Source organism: Cervus canadensis, chromosome 2, assembly GCF_019320065.1.
Source record: "Cervus canadensis isolate Bull #8, Minnesota chromosome 2, ASM1932006v1, whole genome shotgun sequence".
Classification (NCBI taxonomy): Eukaryota; Metazoa; Chordata; class Mammalia; order Artiodactyla; family Cervidae; genus Cervus; species Cervus canadensis.
Window position 1 is genome coordinate 20,349,997 of NC_057387.1, and position 13,324 is coordinate 20,363,320.

General features: G+C 38.7%; 1 long non-coding RNA gene across 1 annotated transcript; it reads left to right on the forward strand.

Annotated features, from left to right (window-relative positions):
• The first annotated feature begins 8,613 nt into the window (after positions 1-8,613).
• LOC122434970 lies at positions 8,614-10,112 on the forward strand. Its single transcript, XR_006267511.1, has 2 exons — positions 8,614-8,657; positions 9,610-10,112. It is a non-coding gene; the product is annotated as an uncharacterized LOC122434970 (long non-coding RNA).
• The last annotated feature ends 3,212 nt before the right edge of the window (positions 10,113-13,324 follow it).

Below are 13,324 nucleotides of genomic sequence, written 5' to 3' on the forward strand. Positions count from 1 at the left end.
GGCCAGAATACTGGAGTAGGTAGCTGTCTCTTCTCCAGGGGATCTTCCCAACCCAGGAATCTAACCCAGGTCTCCCACATTGCAGGTGGATTCTTTACCAGTTGACCCACAAGGGAAGCCTAAGAATACTGGAGTGGGTAGCCTATCCCTTCTCCAGTGGATCTTCCTGACTCAGGAACTGAACCAGGGTCTTCTGCTTTGCAGGCAGATTCTTTACCAACTGAACTATCAGGGAAGTCCAAACAGGGCTAGGGTTCTCATTCTCTTATTTACTCTCAATTATTTCTTTAATCTTTTGCCATTTGGGTCTTTCTCATTTTGGGTTTTTACCTTTGTTTTGTGGTAGCAAAACCTTGAGAAGCTACATCAGAAAGATAAACTTAGAATTTTGTATTTGTGGGAACTATTCATATTTGATGTATAGTTTGTCTCCATGTAAAATTGTAGATTCAAAAAAATTATTTTCCCTTGGAATTTTAAAGGCATTGTTCTTTACTCTTCAAGCATGTATATTTGCTGATGATTTCTTCTTTGCCTCATGGCTTACTTAGTCTTTCTTCTACTCATCCCCCAGACAGTCAGTTTCTCTCCTAGTTAACCACTATTTCCAGTTTCTAATAAAATATAGCAAATTCTCAAGTAGATACTACATGATTATCATAGATTCAATTTGCTACAATGCTTCAGTTATCCATTATTTGAAAAATGTGAGGACCACCTATCCTTTAATCAGTTTCTCTGTTTATCAGGAAGTAATTATCCCTCTTTCTACATCAGCAACCTCATTATAACTCTTAAGAAAGCCTGATGCTCCTTTAATTTATCAAATGTAAGTGACAACCCACAGCTGTCCTCATTTTGGTTCTCTGAGATACTGAGAAGTAGATCAGGAACAGGGCTCGATCTACAGAATTTCCAACCGCTTTAAACCCCCAGGTTATGCCTCTGATTTTTTTCTGTACCACAACAAACCAATGAAGATAAAAAGACTATAGATGCCACACAGCACTCTTCCAAGAAAGAGCACAAGTCATGAATTCCTCCCTCAGGAAATGGGGAGGACTTTTCTTACTAGTAAAAAGGTGTGAACTCTGATGGTGCCTTCAGATGACACATTCTAATTAACAGTGATGTCAGCTAGAAGAAAGTGGAGCAGGACAAGGATCTTAGTGAAGGAGTCCTTACTCTATAGTTCTTACTCTAAGAATAATGATATTCGTTATCACATTTTAGGGGCACGTTTAACATTATTGATTAGCTATTGTGAGTACATATTCATAATTCTTATTTCTTCACCTTTTAGAGCTCACATTTCTTTACTTTTTAAAAAATTTATTTATAATTGGAGGATAATTGCTTTACAACATTCTGTTGGTTTCTGCCCTAAGTGCACATTTGAGCCTTCTTCCTAGAGCCCCACCCTCGCCCCCATCTTCCATTGCACCACTCTAGGTCATCACAGAGCACCAGCCTGAGCTCCCTGTGCTATACAGGAACTCCTAATAGCCATATATTCTAGAAAAGGCATAGATGTTAATATGCCACTCTCAGTACAACCCAGCTTCTCCTTCCCTTTCTGGCTCACATATTTTTTTCTATGTCTGAATTTCTATTCTTGCCATGCAAATACTGTTCATTGGTACTATTTTTTTCTAGATTCCATTAATACTTGATACTTGTTTTCTTCTGTCTCACTTTACTCTGTGTAATAGGCTGTAGGGTTGTCCATTTCAGTTCAAGTGACTCAGATTTGCTTCTTTTTATGGCTGAGTAATATTCCACTTATAAGTTCCAGAAAAACATCTATTTCTGCTTTATTCACTATGCCAAAGCCTTTGACTGTGTGGATCACAATAAACTGTGGAAAATTCTGAAAGAGATGGGAATACCAGACCACCTGATCCACCTCTTGAGAAACCTGTATGCAGGTCAGAAAGCAACAGTTAGACCTGGACATGGAACAAGAGACTGGTTCCAAATAGGAAAAGGAGTACATCAAGGCTGTATATTGTCACCCTGCTTATTTAATTTCTATGCAGAGTACATCATGAGAAACGCTGGGCTGGAGGAAGCACAAGCTGGAATCAAGATTGCCAGGAGAAATATCAATAACCTCAGATATGCAGATGACATCACCCTTACGGCAGAGAGTGAAGAGGAACTGAAAAGCCTCTTGATGAAAGTGAAAGAGGAAAGTGAAAAAGTTGGCTTAAAGCTCAACATTCAGAAAGCTAAGATCATGGCATCTGGTCCCATCACTTCATGGGAAATAGATGGGGAAACAGTGGAAACAGTGTCAGACTTTACTTTTTTGGGCTCCAAAATCACTGCAGATGGTGATTGCAGCCATGAAATTAAAAGACACTTACTCCTTGGAAGGAAAGTTATGACCAACCTGGATAGCATATTAAAAAGCAGAGACATACTTTGCCAACAAAAGCCCATCTAGTCAAGGCTATGGTTTTCCCAGTGGTCATGTATGGATGTGAGAGTTGGACTGTGAAGAAAGCTGAGCGCCGAAAAGTTGATGATTTTGAACTGTGGTGTTGGAGAAGACTCTTGAGAGTCCCTTGGACTGCAAGGAGATCCAACCAGTCCATCCTAAAGGAGATCAGTCCTGGGTGTTCATTGGAAAGACTGATGTTGAAGCTGAAACTCCAATACTTTGGCCACCTGATGCGAACAACTGACTCACTGGAAAAGACCCTGATGCTGGGAAAGATTGAAGGCAGGAGGAGAAGAGGACGACAGAGGATGAGATGGTTGGATAGGATCATCAACTCGATGGACATTAGTTTGAGTAAACTCCGGGAGTTGGTGATGGACAGGGAGGCTTGGCATGCTGCGGTTCATGGGGTTGCAAAGAGTTGGACATGACTGAGCAACTGAACTGAACTGAAGCTGAGCCACGGTCAGCTCCGGTCTTGTTTTTTCTGACTGTATAGATTTCTCTATCTTTGACTGCATAGAATATAATCAATCTGATTTCAGTATTGACCGTCTGGTGATGTTCATGTGTAGAGTCATCTCTTGTGTTGTTTGAAGAGGGTATTTAGTATGACCAATGTGTTCTCTTGGCAAAACTCTGTTAGCCTTTGCCCTCCTCCATTTTGTATTCCAAGGCCAAGCTTGTCTCTTATTCCAGGTATCTCTTGACTTCCTACTTTTGCATTCCAATCCCCTATGATGAAAAGGACTTTTTGTGTGTGTGTGTGTGTTAGTTCTAGGAGATCTTGTAGGTCTTCATAGAATCTTCATTCTATCTTCATAGAATCAGCTTCATCTTCTTCAGCATTAGTAGTTGGGGCATAGATTTGGACTACTGTGATGTTGAATGATTTGCTAGAAAAGAGACAAGAGAAAACATGTGAATATGTTCACTAGCAGGCACGAAGAAAATGTCATATGTTCGTATATCTCCAAATAGGAAGTGACTTAAATGTCAACCAAGAGTACAACAAAGAGAAATAAAGTGTTATATAGCATAACAAAAAGATGGTATGCAGTATAATTCCCTTTATATGAAGAAATATCTAAAAATATTATAGCTAAATTACTAGTTTTTAGGCTTCATATAAAAGGAATTATACTGCATACCATCTTCTTGTCTCTCTTCTTTCAGTTGACACTATATAGTTTTAATTTATTCACTGGTGTATTTTGTATATCATTGCATGCTATGTAATACTTAATTTCTCTCTTTATTGTACTCTTGGTTGACCTTTAAGTTGTTTCCTATTGGAGATATAGGAACAGTATGACATTTTCTTCATGCCTGCTAGGGTATGTTCCCAGAAGCACATGCCTCTTCACATGCCACCCTAGGGTTTTCATTCTGTTGATTACCTTCAATTATTTCAAAAGTTTTTGCCTTTGGATCTTTCTCATCTTGGGTCATTACTTTTGTTGGAGCGAAACCTCAAGAAGCTACCTCAGGAAACATAAGCCTAGACTTTTGTATTTGTGGAAAATATATTATTTTATTCATATTTGATGAATAGTTTGGCTAGATGTAAAATTTTAGGTTCAAAAAGTATTCCCCCCTTGATATTTTAAAGGCTTTGCTTTTTAATCTTTGACCATGCATATTTGCTGATGATTTCTTCTTTCCCTCATGGCTTACTTAGTCTCTTTTCTACTCAATCCCAAGATAGTTAACTTCTCTCCTAGATAAACACTATTACTAGTTTCTAAGTAACATCCAGCAAATGATCATGCAGATATATAAGATTTTCCGAGATTCAATTTGCTACAAATGCTTCAATTATTCATCACTGAAAAAAGTTAGGATCACCAGTCCTTTAGTCATTTTTCCTGTGTATCAAGAAGTAATTATTCTTCTTTCTAAGTCAGTAACCTCATTAAGCACTCTTTCCTTAAGGAAACCCAGTTCTTCAATTTATCAAATGTAAGTGACAACCCATAAAATTTATTGGTAAAAAAATAACTTTGGAATCCATTAGTAATTCACCAGGCAAGAAAAGCAAGTTTAAAATTATGTTGGTAGAACTGTTCTAAGTCACATGTCCCTTAGATAATTCTCTTGCTGCAACAGGCACCACCTACTTCTTGGACTTCAACATGAAAAGAATGTCACGAAAGCACTTGTCCCATCCCAAAACATGCCTTTTCCTTCTGGAATCAGTGAAGAATGTCTGTTTCCTGATAGTCATCCTGGTTACTCCATTGTGGAATCTCAGAGGACTAGGCAGGAAGAGCTGTCTTCATTTTGGTTCTCTGAGATACTGAGAAAGAGATCAGGAACAAGGCTCAATCTACAGAATTTCCTACCTCTTTAAACACCCAGGTTATATCACTGATTTTTTTTCTGTACGACAGCAACCCAGTCAAGAGAGAAACATGCCACACAGATGCCACACAGTATTCTTCCAAGAAAGGGCACAAGGTGTGAACTCTTCCCTCAGGCAGTGGGAAGGACCTTTCTTACTAGTAAGAAGATGTGGACTCTGAAAATGCCTTCAGACTGATGCCTTCTAGTTAACAGTGATGTCAGCTAGAAGCAGGGAGCAGGGCAAGGGTCTTAGCAAGGGAGCCCTTACTCTAATGCTATTCTTTACCACATTTTGGGACATGTTCGACGTTATGAGTAGCAATTCATAATGATTAGTTTTTCATTACATTTTTCTACCTTTTAGAGTTCACATATCTTTTTAAAAAATTAATTTTAATTGAAAGACAGTTGCTTTACCATATCCTGTTGAGTTCTACCATAGAATAATGTGGATCAACTTTAAGTACACATATATTTCCTCTCCCTTGTGTCTCCCTTTCACCCTACTCCTCCAACTCACCTCTCTAGGCCATCACAGAGCACCAAGCTGAGCTCCTTGTACTATATAGCAACTTTTCATCAGCCATCTATTCTACACATGGCAATGTAAATATTTCAGTGGAACTTTCTCAGTTCATCCCACCCTCTCCTTCCTCTGCTGTGTTCACAGATATGTTCTGTATGTTTTCATTTCTATTCTTACCTTGCAAATAGGTTCATCATTGTCATTTTTATAGATTCCATTTATATGTGTTAATATATGATCTTTATTTTACACTTGCTGACATACTTCATTATGTATAGCAGCTCTAAGTTTACCCAACTCAGTTCAACTGACTTAGATTCTTTTCTTTAAATGGGTGAGTGATATTCCATTGTATATATGTACCACAACTCCTTTATCCATTCATCTGTCAATGGATATCTAGGTTGCTTCCATGTCCTGCTATTGTAAATAGTGCTGCAATGAACATTGGGGTACATGTATCTTTTTGAATTATGGTTTTCTCAGGGCATATGCAGGCTTCCCCGGTAGCTCTGACAGTAAAGTGTCTGTCTGTAATGGAGGAGACCCAAGTACAATCTCTGGGTTCCGAAGATCCCCTGGAGAAGGAAATGACCGCCCACTCCAGTACTCTTGCCAGGAAAATCCCGTGAATGGAGGAGCCTGATAGGTTACAGTCCATGGGGTTGCAAAGAGTTGGACACGACTGAGCGACTTCACTTTTACTTTCAGGGCATATATATGCTCAGTAGTGAAATTACTGGGTCATATGGTAGCTTTATTCTTAGTTTTTAAAGGAATCTCCATATGGTTCTCCATAGTGGCAATTCACCTTTTTAAAAAAGTTTTATTGTGTTAAAAACACTTACCATGAGGTGTATTCTCTTAACAATATTTTAAGTATATAATACAGTGTTTTTATATACAGGCTTGAAAGTGAAAGTGAAGTCACTCAGTTGTGTCCCACTCTTTTGCGATCCCATGGACTGTAGACCACCAGGTTCCCCCATCCATGGAATTTTCTAGGTAAGAGTACTGGAGTGGGTTGCCATTTCCTTCTCCAGGGGATCTTAACAACCCGGGGGTCAAATCTGGGTCTCCTGCATTGCAGGCAAACGCTTTACCTTCTGAGCCATCAGCGAATCCCTATATAGGCTTGATGTGGTAAGCAGATCTCTTGAACTGATTGACCTTGCAGGACTGAAATTTTGTGCCTATTGATTAGCAACACCTTGTTTTCTTTCCCTTCAGTTACTGGCAACTACTATTCTATTCTTCACTTCCACGAGTTTCCAATCTCCTTCATATAAGGAGATTCATGCAGTGTTTGTCCTTCTGTGTCTGGTTTATTTCCCTTGGCACAATGTCTTCCAGGTTGATCTATGTTGTCTCACATGGCAGGATTTCCTTCTTTTTAAGGAGGAATAATAATACATTGAGTGTATATGGTAGAGGATATTTATCCATTCATCTATTGATGGACGTTTAAGTTGTAACCACATTTTGGCTACAGTGAGTACTGATGCAGTGAACTTGGAAGTGCTAATATGTCTTTGAGATCCTTATTTAAATTATCCTATATAAATACACAGATTTGAAATGGGTGAATCATATGGCAGCAGTTTTTTCTCTTTTTAAATTTTTGATTAACCTTCATATTTTTCATAGTGGTCACACCAGTTTGCCATCCCACTAACAGGTTCAAGGATTATTTTTTCTCCACAATCACACCTATATTTATTATTTTTTTGTGTGTGTTTTTGATTATAGTCACTCTAACAGGTGTGAAGTGACATGTCATTGTGGTTTTGATTTCCATTTCCCTGTTGATCAGTAATGATATTAAGCTCCTTTTCATGTACCTATGGTTATTTATATGTCATCTTTAAAGAGAATTCAAGTCCATTGCCTATTTAAAATTAAAGTTGTTAAATTTTCTTTGTTATTATGTTGTAGAAGTTTCTTATGTAGCTTGGAAATTAACCCCTTATTAGATATATGGTAGCTCATATTTACTTAAGATTGACCATGCAATGTGCCTTATATTAGGCATTTTGTTGCATTCATAGGAAAATTTTGAGGCAGTTATAGTTTATCTCTAATTAACAGCTGTATAATATACTGATCTTCAAGCAGATTGGGAAATATTTAGTGTCACAAAGTACTGGTGTGTATGGATGTCTGCATAGCCAAGGCAATCAAGCTTTCCCCTGGAAGGCACAGTGAATAATATTAGCTGAAATGCTACTGTAGTTCTACAAATTATACTAATAAATTATCAATGGGTTCTATGTCACCCATATTTTACTTATTTAAGAAAAAATACCTATGGATTGAATGGCTGAATTGGTGATTCATTGAGGTTCATTCCCTGAGTGTACTAAGAATGTCTGAAAACACACTAAATGTTATTTAAAATAAAGGACCTGATAGAGTCAATTGAATTACTGTTGTAGGGGAAAGAAGCACAAGATATTTAGGAATCAATAATGGAAAAACTTCTAAAATGGATATAGCCCAGACACTGAGTCCATTTTGAAGGTAATGAGAGGAAAGGAATTTGGGTTCCTAGTAGACCACAAGTGACACGTATCATGGGCTGCAGAGGTCAGATCAGTGTATAAATCTGTAAAAGTAGAGCTTCACAAAGCGGCCAGAGCCTTATTTATGATTTATGGCCTAGAAAACTGAGGGATCATGTTGTCCTCTTCAACTTACGTATGGAGCCATGTGAAAACACACCTGGCATGAGACTGTTTGCACTGGATAATCAAGATAGACTTTGTGGTTGGGTTTAAGTCACTTAATTGTCAAGTAAAGCCCAGAGACCACTAGGATATGGTACAAGGGGAAATTAGAAAAAAATGTGTGTATGGGTTAAGGTATGTCCTGTTAGCAAACCTTGGTTTCTACCATCAAAGGAAATGAAGGTGAGTGCTGGCAGGTGAAATGGAGTGGAGTGATGAATTTTACATACCAGATGCTTGGAGAGCTGGGGAGAGGGGGAAGTACCAATTCTGACAATGGATGAGGAGCACCATTGTCAAAGAATTCCTCATATTTCCTGACTGGTACACGACATTGGCCAAGGAAGTATATGACAAAGTATTGAGTGAATCATTCTATACTTCCTCAGTGAAGGGTAAGGAAGTCCATGAACAAGGGAGCTTTGTGATATCAGCATGAGTGTGGCAAGTTACTTTTGAGATTGGAAGCATGTGGTATTTGGGGTGGGAAACAAGTGCATCACGAGAGTGCTAGGCTGTTCCCCTGGGTGGAGCTGTCTGATCCTGATAAAAGGAGTTTCCACACAGTATTAGCTTCGTGATACTCAGTCATAGGTCTTCTTTGGAGCCTCTGGTGAGTACAACTCTCAGAGGTCTTTTTGGCACTTGGCTGGCAGAGTTTCATCTGAGGGTAGAAGTGACTTTACTTTAACCATTTAGTTTAGTTTATCTCTAATTAACAGCTGTATAATATACTGATCTTCATAGTGCTCTCTATGGGGTGGCTCAGATGGTAAAGCATCTGTCTACAATGCGGGAGACCCAGGTTCGATCCCTGGGTGGGGAAGATCTCCTGGAGAAGGAAATGGCAACCCACTCCAGTATTCTTGCCTGGAAAATCCCATGGATGGAAGAGCCTGATAGGCTACTGTCCATGGGGGTTGCAAAGAGTCGGACACAGCTGAGCGACTCCACTCACTTCATTTATGGGAAAAAGAAGATAATGTGTTTTAGGAGCATATTTTGTTATTTGGTCTTGAATGTCATCTTGAATGTGATGAGAGAATTGGAATCAGAGGCACAATCTTCACCTGAGGGAGAATAAGTGAGATGAGATGCTATGCTATAGCATATCCTACATTAGTTCCAAGTGCATTATTCTCAGCATTCAATCCCACTGAATGCTAGATTTGGGCCTTTGCATTTCTCCTCAGAAACCAACAGTCAAGTCAGTCAGACCAGCAATCAAGACCTCATGGGAGATATAAGAAGAGATTTATTTTGGGATTGGCTGCAATTTTAACATCCAAATTCTTCTTCTTCAGACTGTATTTGTACTGACATAAGACCTGTGTAGGTAATTTTGTCTTTAGAAAGTGGTAGGATGAGAGATTAACCAGAAAAGACTGAAGGTCTGAGGGCAAGAGGTGCTAAAAATGAAGGGTAAAGAAGCTACAAAAAACCACAAGGACTATATTGGGGATCACAAAGGGTTCTTGGAAATGGGAGGGTTGTTGGCTCAGCTAATTGTTCTACTTACTATTAGGACACTCTGTTATGAACGATGTTGTCTGTTTGTATTTCAGATTCCTTGAGACCCAGGAAGGATGTCTCACCACCATCACCCACATCCGCATCAGCATCAGCAGCATCACCATCAGGTCAAGGAGCCCTGCCATCCTCCTCCAAAAGTGTGCCCACAGAAGTCCCATGAGCCTTGCCCACCGCATCCATGCCCACCTCCAGTGAACCAGCAGAAATGCCCTCCTGGGCCACCATGCCCACCATGCAAGCAGAAGTGTCCACCCAAGTGGAAGTAACAGCACCAAGATCCAGGCTCTTCCCTTCCATGTCCTCCCTTCGGCCATGGTGATGATTGCATCTTCCTTAATCTCCCTCCTGCACTGACAGGCAACAGAGAAAAGGCTTGGTTCCTGAAGCTGACACCACATGCTTGGAAGAAGAGCAGCAGGATCATTGCCTGATATCTCTTTGCTATGTGCTTGTCTGTCAGGTTGTGATCTCTACCCTGTGAGCACCTGGTGTGTCTATTCCTTTGCTTCTCCAATAAAGCACATTCATACTTGAACCCATATTTCTTCTTTCTTGTGTGTGTATAATGTTTTTAATCTCTTCTGTCAACTACAAGTATTCTTCTGAGTGTTCCTTTCCATTCCCATTGTATTATCAGAATTAGACTTTTCCATCACTGAGGTCAGCTTTGCCTGCAATATTTGTCTTTTGGACTGGATACATCAAAGAGTTTCTTTTATTGGTTTCAAGTCCATTTCTATCTCTTCCCACCTTGTAAGACCTTGAAAAGAATTGAATTTCTTCAGCCTCGGTTTCCTTATCTGTAAAAAATTAGGGAAGAATATATTCAACTTAGTGTATTCATAGAAATTAATTTATTTGCAAATGTTTCCCAATTATTAACACATGTCAGGCAGTCTCTCATGTGCTAGGAACATGAGGATGGTGACCAAAGTCCTTGTCTAAATTCTTGAGTGGATTTTACAAGCACACACACACACACCTAAGACAAAGAATAGTGATGCATGGTTATATGTTAGAGACAGTTGTTCAGAAAAGCTCTTCCAAAGTGGTTTTATGTGCAAAACATTGAGTGAAGAGAAGAGTGAGCTGTGAGTGTATCTGGGGTACATTGTACCGTGAGAGGAGATGGCAAGTGCTAAGGCAGAGGAAAGGAACCACAGACAGAACAGTGATCAAGGAGATACTGTCCCCAATGGGGTCAGACACATTGGATCTCAAAGATGTGGTAAAGGTTTTGAAAATTTGTTTACAGTTTGACAGCCATATTATGCTGATGGCCAAAGGAATCAAATTTTGTATTTATATGTGTGCATACTAAGTTGCTCCAGTCATATCTGACACTTTGCAATCCTACGGACTGTAGCCCACCAGGCTTTTCTGTCCATGGGATTCTCCAGGCAAGAATACAATCTGTAGTGGGTTGCCGTGCCCTGCTCCAGGGGATCAACCTGACTTAGGGATCGAACCTGCATCTCTCGTGTCTCCAGCACTAGCAGATGGGTTCTTTACAACCAGTGCCACCTGGGAAGCCCTTTTTATCTATAGACTCCTCAACTATCCCACATAATTTCTTTTAACTGAAAGTATATATGCTCTTAAAGACATTTTCAAAAAAGTCAGAAGTACTAAAGAATAAATTTAAAGGGCTTCCCATACATTGATATGAATCAGCCATAGATTTACACGTATGACAAAACCCACTGAAATGTTGTGAAGTAATTAGCCTCCAACTAATAAAAAAAAATTAAAAAAAAAAAATAAATAAAGGGCTTCCCAGGTGGCGCTAGAGGTAAAGAACCTGCCCACCAATGCAGGAGACATAAGAGATGTGGGTTTGATCCCTGGGGTTGGGGAGATCCCCTGGAGGAGAGCATTGTAACCCACTCCAGTATTCTTGCCTGGAGAACTCCTTGGACAGAGGAGCCTGGTGGGCTACAGTCCAGAGAGTTGAAAAGAGTCGGATGCTAAGTCACTTCAGTCATATCTGACTCTTTGTAACCCTATGGACTGTAGCCCACCAGGCTTTTCTGTCCATGGGATTCTCCAGGCAAGAATACAACTGGTAGTGGGTTGCCATGCCCTGCTCCAGGGGATCATCCTGACCTAGGGGTTGAACCTGAATCTCTTACGGCTCTAGCACTAGCAGATGGGTTCCTTACCACTAGTGCCACCTGGGAAGCCTTTTTTATCTATATAATTCTCAACTATCCCATATAATTTCTTTTAACTAAAAGTATATACGGTCTTAAAGACGTTTTCCAAAAGATCAAAACTATTGAATTTAAAACTCCTTTGCCAAATGAAATTTTACTTTGTGGGCATGACTATATGAGAAGTAAATCTATTATTAATAGTTTTCCCATCCTATAGGGAAATTGACTCCATTAATTTCTATTACCTTATAGGTAAAAGCAAAAATGTGTAGAGAATTTTACTCTTGTTGTGTCTCCAACACTAAAAAGAATTGATTCTCTATTTAAGAGGGTTGACTTTGCACTCTTGGAAAGGGCTCTGGACTAATATTATTGTTGACAGGTTCTCTCTCCACTTTTGTCTTAAAGTAAAACAAAAATATAAGCCCTTTGATTTTAGGAGAACGAGATCAACACACTCAGAAAGTTCATAAACTTTTGCTGTATAAAGTGGATAATTATAAATTGATCACTCTCTTACAGTCAAGAAACTCAAAATCAAGAAAAATAACATTATCAGCCCTTCAAAAGACCCAGGTTTCCTTATTAGATTACATCCCATATGTTCTCCACTAGAAATAACCACAATCCTAACTTCTAATTATCACTTTCTTGTTTTTCTTTGTGTTTTTTATCCATCAGTATAGAAGTATCTCTAAAAATTATAGTTAATTTACTAGCTTTTTAGTTTTATATAAGTGGGATTATACTGCATTCCATCTTTTTTTCTCTCTTCTTTCAACTGACAATATATAGTTTTAGTTCGTTCACTAGTTTGTTTTAGTATATTGTTGTATGGCTATATAACACTTCATTTCTCTCTTTGTTCTACTCCTATTGACCTTTAAGTTCCCTATTTGGAGCTGTTAGGAAACTGTGATGTCTTCTTCATGCCTGCTGCACATGCTCACACATTTCTCTAGGGTATGTTCCCCAAAGTACATGAATCTTCTGCTTTGATAGACAATTAATGCTCAACTATTTTCCAACATTGTTGCACCAATTCAAACTCTCTGACAGGAGTGTAATGTAATTCCTGATTATCCTATCTCTTTAAATTAGTTGATCATTTCCATACTTCTGAAAGTTTTGCCCATCTGTTGAACAGTAGTTGCAGTGATCTTTTTTTTTGCATTTTGTGTAAAGTCTTTACTAAATATTAATAACTTTCAGAAGCTCTAAAATACTTTTATTAGCTGTTTGGAAGCCTCCTTTTTTACGAAGTGACTGTTGCCCATTTTTCTATTGAGCTGTCTTTTTATGATTGAGTTTATGAGTTATTTATGTATTTTGGATGCTGATTTTTAATAACACTTTTCCTGACCCATGGTAACTAATTTTGTCCTATGTTTTCTCCCAGAAATTGTAGAGTCTTAATTCTTACATTTTAATTTGTGATATATCTGAGTTAATTTTTATATGATGTGAGTTGAAGGCCAAGCTTTGTTTATTTCTGTATCAATATCCACCATTTGTTGACAAGATTATTTTTGGTTTTCGTCCATTGAATTACTTTGACACCTTTATTGAGAATCAGTTGGCTATATGTTTT